Source organism: Equus quagga, unplaced genomic scaffold (assembly GCF_021613505.1).
Source record: "Equus quagga isolate Etosha38 unplaced genomic scaffold, UCLA_HA_Equagga_1.0 202572_RagTag, whole genome shotgun sequence".
Classification (NCBI taxonomy): Eukaryota; Metazoa; Chordata; class Mammalia; order Perissodactyla; family Equidae; genus Equus; species Equus quagga.
The window spans coordinates 16,193-23,011 of record NW_025798592.1 but is presented as its reverse complement, the minus strand read 5'-3'; the positions used below and the strand labels follow the sequence as shown (position 1 = coordinate 23,011).

At 35.9% G+C, this 6,819-nt stretch overlaps 1 pseudogene; it reads left to right on the top strand.

Annotated features, from left to right (window-relative positions):
- Positions 1-2,678: 2,678 nt before the first annotated feature.
- LOC124233419 (olfactory receptor 5P3-like) lies at positions 2,679-3,602 on the top strand (annotated as a pseudogene).
- Positions 3,603-6,819: the final 3,217 nt, after the last annotated feature.

Genomic DNA, 6,819 nt, shown 5'->3' with positions numbered 1-6,819 from the left:
ATTCCCACAATATTCTAGGATTTTCAAAATCACACAAAAATGACAACAAATTCAAAAGACAACAAAAAATAAACCCAAAGAAATAGAATTTGTAAAGCTATCATAATAAGATGACATTAAAATAAATGTAATGAGTATCTTTAGTGATTCAGGAGAAAGTACTACACACATAAAACAAGAACAGATGATTATGAAACATTAACAAGAAGTTAGGAAACTCCATTGGAGATTTTTGAAAGGAAAAATATAAGAATATATCTTGGCCTTATTTCAGAGGCTCAACCTAGAGAGTCATTTCATTGTTTTAATGGCTTCACAGTAATCTATAGGATGAAGGTGTTGTATATTTTTAACCATACCCTTATTGATGCACAGTAGATCTTTTGCCATATTTTCACTATTTATACAATCATATAATGAACATGTTGTTATAGATATATTTATATTCTTGGGTTATTATTCTCGGATAGATTCCTCAAAGTGGAATTTAAAGGATAGTATTTAAAATTTTAACAACTTTTGCGAGAATATTTCCCCCAAATTTCTAGCAAATCCATATCTTTTCGATAATAGAGAAGAGTACGTTTTTCTTAGACACTTGCTATTCCCAGATATATACAACCATTTTAATGTTTCCTTACTCTTTTCTAGCCTCAATGGCTCATTTCTCTCATGGATTTCTGAATTTCTTTCCTGAATGTGAAGGGAACAAAAGCTACATGAAAGCTCTCACCCCATACCTTAACTTATTTGTTCTCTCACTTCATTCAGTTGTGTAATTTATTATCGGTCTCTCAAGACTGGAATACCAGAATGTGAGTTCGCTGAGATCAGGAATTTCTTTCTGACTTTTTGGAATAAAGGAAAGGGTCCTCAATCCCAAGCACCTATGAAATTAAGTATCACAAATCCACTATGCTTCAAGGCCTAGGAATAATACTCTGTGGCTCAATGCCACACTCTCTATGGATCCACTCTGTGATCCTGCAGGTGAGATCTCTGTTAGCACGACTCCAGCCTCTTTGCCCATGGTCTGTACCCTGGAACCAAGGCTTCAGTTTCTGGGCCAAATTTTCTTCCATTGAAGACATCCTTCCTTTTTCTTGAATGGTAGCATATGTTTGAACTGAGTAGTTTTCTCAGCCTGCTTCCTCTCTGTAGAATTTTAAATATCACAGATTTCTTTTATTTAGTTTTGTCTCTGTCTCTTTCAATCTAAGTGGAAATGTTTCTGATTTAAAAAAATCTTTTGTGTCTCCTATGTATGTTATGGTATTCACACCAGTATACAAGAGGGCCCTCTACAAATCTTTCCTGCATAATCCCATATCTATTCATGGCTTATTCTGATATTTTTGAGGTATTCCTTAGTCACATGTCTAAACTATTCAGCACTTGGAAAGCATTTTCCTACCACACCTTGGCTTTCTCTCTAATGCATACTTTTTGGACAGTGAATATCATAATTTTAGCACTTTTTTCAATTTAGAGAAGACAAGAATTTCCGAAATCATCAAGTCTTGGTTCCATTTCCTTACTGTCCTTTCTTAAATTATCTCTATCTTCTCACATTTCACTAGTATATGTAAGAAGAAACCAGTCTGCACCTTCAGCATTTTGCTTGTAAATAGCCTCAGGAAAATATCCAAGTTTCTCTCTTACAGGTCCTGCTTTCCATGTAACTGTAGGACACAATTCATCTAGGACTCTTGCCACATATAACAAAGATAACCTTTTCTCCACTTTCCAAAGATATGTTCTAAGGAAATAACTATTTGTTGAGCATCCACTTACCTCTGTGAGCCATGCTTGGCGTTTCCACATACGTCATTTTTTCAAACCAAAAATCCTATGAAGTATATACATATATTTACAGATAAGGCAATGATGGATTGAAGAGTTGACATAAATTGTTTAAGATTCCATAGATAGTCACTGGCAAAGCTGGAATCTGATCTGAAGCCTGTATGGCTCGAAAGCTCAATGCATTTTTGCACAACACTTTGCTTCCATGTCTTAATGGCATTTGGAACTAACTGTGAATTAGTGTCATATATATTTATTTTCTTTAAAATTTTAAGTTTTAATTCAGTTTTAGGTCCATGCCTAGTTAATAAAGTTCTTAGCTCTGACCTGAATAAAGATAAGGAAGCTAGAACTTAGGAGTTCAGATACATAATTACAAGGTGTTCATAACATGGTATGTTACTGCTCAATTAATTCCCATACACCATTTTTCAATCATTTCTGTTAATAAAATTGTGACATGTAGCTGGCTGAGCACATGGCTGTGATGCTGGTGTTTTCTGACTATATGTTCAATCTTCTGGAGATTGAATATTTGAAGTGAAAATATTGTTCTGAAATTTTAGATGACCTCTATCATTCAAGGATCTCCTAAGCTGACAACATGATGCAAATAAGAGTTAAGTCTGTTAAGTTAAAATACTTTTTTTTCCTGAGTATTCTTAGCCTTATATCAATGAACATATATACTATCAAGTTTTACCTGAGGTATGATGTGTAAAAGTACTTCCTACAAAATCTAAACTTCAGTTCCTAAATTTTTGCAATTTTTATTACATAACCATTGTAAAAATAGGTATTCGAATTTTAGTATTTTCTTCCATTTTAATATCCACTTGTTCTTCTTTCAGTGGGCACGATTTCCAGTGCAGATGGGCATTGGTAACTACACAACTGTGTTCATTCTTTTAGGGTTAACAGAGGATACTGCACTTTGTGGCATTTTACTTATTGAGTTTCAAGGAAATCTATGTGGTCATATTAGTGGGCAATGTCAACATAATCACGTTAATCAGAAGCAGACCTCAGCTTCATACCTGATGTACCTTTTCCTCTTCCATTTGGGCTTTGTAGATATTGGGTACTCCTCATCAGTCATACTTGTCATGCTCATAGGCATCCTCAGGGAAGGAGCCTCTCTTCCTGTTGCTGGCCATGTGGCTCAAATCTGTTCTGGAGTCACATTTGGGAGAGCTGAATGCTTCCTGCTGGCTGCCACAGCCTATGATTGCTATGTGGCCATCTGCTTGCCAATGCTCCACTCCACTCACCTGTCTTCCAGAATCTGCATTCTCTTAGTGAGGATGTTCTACCTGAATGGATGTGTGAAAGCTTGGACAATTTACTAGCTGTTTATTAAGTCTGTCCTTCTGTGGACCAAATAATGTCACTCACCTTTTCTGTGACTGTTCATCACTTTTAAAACTTTTTGTTCTCAAGATTTTATTTCTGAAATAATTCCAGCCATATCTTCTAGATCCATCATTGTGGTCACTGTGTTTATCATTGCTCTCTCTTATGTCTATATCCTTTTCTTCATCCTGAAGATGCACTCTACTGTGAGGCGGCACAAAGCCTTCTCCACATGCACCTCCCACCTCAGAGTTGCCACTCTGTTCTTTGGGACCATTACATTCATTTATGTGATGCCCAAGTCCAACTACTCAGCTGAACAAAACATAGTGGTGTCTGTGTTGTACACAGCTGTGATCCCCAAGTTGAATCCCCTCATCTACCGTAAGAGGGACAAGGAGGTTAAAAAGGCCATGGGAAAACTGATGGCTAGAAAACATTGATTGTCCTGAATCAATCAGATTTTAATAATAAAGACTGTAAAATGAGGACCTCTTCTGAAGATGAATGGACAATGTACCAAGTAAACTTCACTTTATATTCATAGTATCCTAAACTCATAAATTTCATTATGTCATTCTCAAGAAAATTTTCAGTGTAAAAAATAAATATGGATTCACTAAGATGGGAACATCTAGTTCCCATATTACCAAAAAAATATAAATAATGATTTGCTTCCTCCTTCTATCACTTACCATTCTTGTACCTATAGGTAATACCTTTTCAAATAAGTTGTATTCTCTTTGAATTCAGTCTTCTGAATTAGCATCTGGAAGCATCTGAGACTCCTTGAATGGGAAATAAAGGGTAATGTTGGTATCCAAGATCTCATCATCTGATAGAGGTGGTATCTATATTCTACAGAGTATTTAAGGGTTGAAACCAGTGATACTGCTGGTTGAAAAGCTTCTATTGTCCTTTGACCCAAACCTGACAAATAATATCCCTCCCACAGTACGTACCTCTGCAAATGAGCTTCATCCACTCAACTCAGAAGATATCTGAAAACCCCCTTTTGCTAGTACTTCTTCCATTTCAGGAATCGATTCCACCAAATACTGTAGAACTAGTCCCCAGAGGGCAGCCCACTGGGAGCTAATTGCCAGGACCTAACTCCTGTCAGGGTGAATAAGTTAGGATTTTTTTATTAGGGTATTTTAATCTTGGGAATATATGTACACACTGCTGAATGTCTATTGAACCAATTTTTTTCCCTTCTATTCCTATTGCCTCTGATACTGAAAATTCTCCAGATTAACTCTTCTCTGGGCTTCACATCCTCCCAATTGATCTGTCTACCGCCATTGCTGAGTGCCAATCTGCCAACAAAATACTTCAATTTGATCCTGGGACAGTACAGTTGCCCAGGAGTTCAACTGGCTAGCTGATGCCAGCTTGATTACATTTGACCCCTTCCATCTGGCCTGTTGAATGCTTGGTTATTGTGCCAGCTGAGAGATAATACCTGGAAGTTGGGATTTCTGTCCGACAGAATGAGAAATGTGCTTTAAAAAAAGGAGACAGAATGCATGGTTCCAGGTTCCAAGGGAGTGGAGGGAGGAGTGGTATTTCTCACTATTACATTAGACAACACATTGCTTTAGCTTTCCATTGATCCTGGAGCCAATTACTACAAAGCTAGTGGTTACAAGCAATACAAATTTATTATTTTATATGTCCAGAGGTCAGAAGTCCAATATGAGTCTCATTGGGCTAAAATCAAGGAGTTGGAAGGCTGGGACTTCATTCTGTAAGTTCTCAGGAATAAACAATTTCCTTGGGTTTTCCAGCTTCTAGAGGTCACTCACAGTCTTTGGCTGTGGTCTCTTTCCTTCATACTCAATGGCAGTGATGTTACATCTCCCTGCATCTTCCTTTTCTAGTCACAACTTCAACTGACACTCTTCAGCTTCCCTCTTCTACTTTGAACAATGCTTGTGATTATATTTAGCCTAACTGAATAATACAGAATAATCTCTCTATTTTAGTGTCAGCTGAGTAACAGCATTAATTTCATCTGCAACCTTAATCCCTCTTTGCCATGTAAACTTAACATATTCTCATTTCTGGGGTTATGATGTGGACACCTTTAGGGGGTCATTATTATTCCTACAACGTCCACTGGAAAACATTTTGCCTTCCATTAATTGCATACAATAGCATCCTTCACTCAAAATGCTTCTGCCAATCTATTAATAGCTAGAGGCCAATACTTGTCACATTTTGCTTTATAGAAAACCTACATAAAGTAATATGCTAATCTTATGGGTACAATTATTAGGTATTGACAAATGAATACACCTATGTAACCCATGCACCTATCATGATATAGATCTTTGCTATTCATTCATGAAGTTCCCCTATGACCTTTTCTTTTCAGACTTAGTTAGTATCCTACAGAGACACCCATTGTATGATGATGATGATGATGATGATGATGATGATGATTATTTTACCATGACTTAGTTATAGATTTTCACAAACATGGAGTCAAATGATATGCCTTTTTTTCTGTAATGTTATTTCAGTTGGCATAATGTTTTTAAACTTTATCCATATTTTTGTGTGTATGAATAGTTCATTGAACTAACAAACGAGCTCAACAATGTTGTAGAATACAAGACTAATATATAAAAATTGTATATCTGTATACTAGTAATGAGCAATGTAAAAATGAAATTAAGAAAACAATCCCATTAATAGAATCAAAATGTAAAATATTTAGGAAAAATTTACTAAAACAGGAGTAAAATGTATGCCCTGAGAACTACAAAATATTGTTGAGAAAATGAAAGAAAACCAAAATAAATGGAAAAACACCCTGTGTTCATGGATCAGAGAACAGAATATTGTTAAAATGGCCAAACTCCAACATTGATGTAAACATTGAACAAAATCCATAACAGAATCTCAGGTGGCTTCTTTGTGGAACTTGACAAGTTGATTCTAAAGTTCATAGAGAATTACAAAGGATCCAGAATAGACAAAATATCTTTAAAAAGAAAGAGAAGGTTGAAAGACTGACATTTCTTAATTTTAAAACTTAGTACATAGCAATATTCAAGATAGTATGTACTGGTCTACAGAAAGGCATATCAATCAATGGATCAGAATTCAGAGTGAATAATTAAACTCATGTGCATATGGTCAATAGATTTCCAAACAGAGTTCCAGAACCACTCAATAAGCATTGAAGAGTAATTTCAACAAATGTGGTAGGTCACTTAGATATCCACACGTAAAAGAATGAAGTTACACCCTTACCTCACTCCATATATAAAATTAAGTCAAAATGGAGGGTAGATCTAAATGTAAGTGTTAAAACTCTCAAACCCTTAAAAGAAAACATAGGGGTAAATCTTAATAATTGTTTTTTCATGACTTTTTTCTTCCTCCTCACATTTATCTTCTCTTTCTTTGGATCCTTCCCTCACCCTTCCTTTCCTTTTTCCCTCATGTCTTTTTTCCTCCATCCCCTGTTTCTTAGTGTTATTAGAGCCAACCAATATAAAATTACTGTTAAATTGCTGCTCATTTTTCTTAGTAACAACTCTCAAAGTTCTCTGTCCAGACACCAGGACTCTTTCTTCATATATAGACAGTCATCCTCTCTGCTGTAAGCCATAAGGGATTTCATGTCTGAAGTGAGCTCCAGATTGG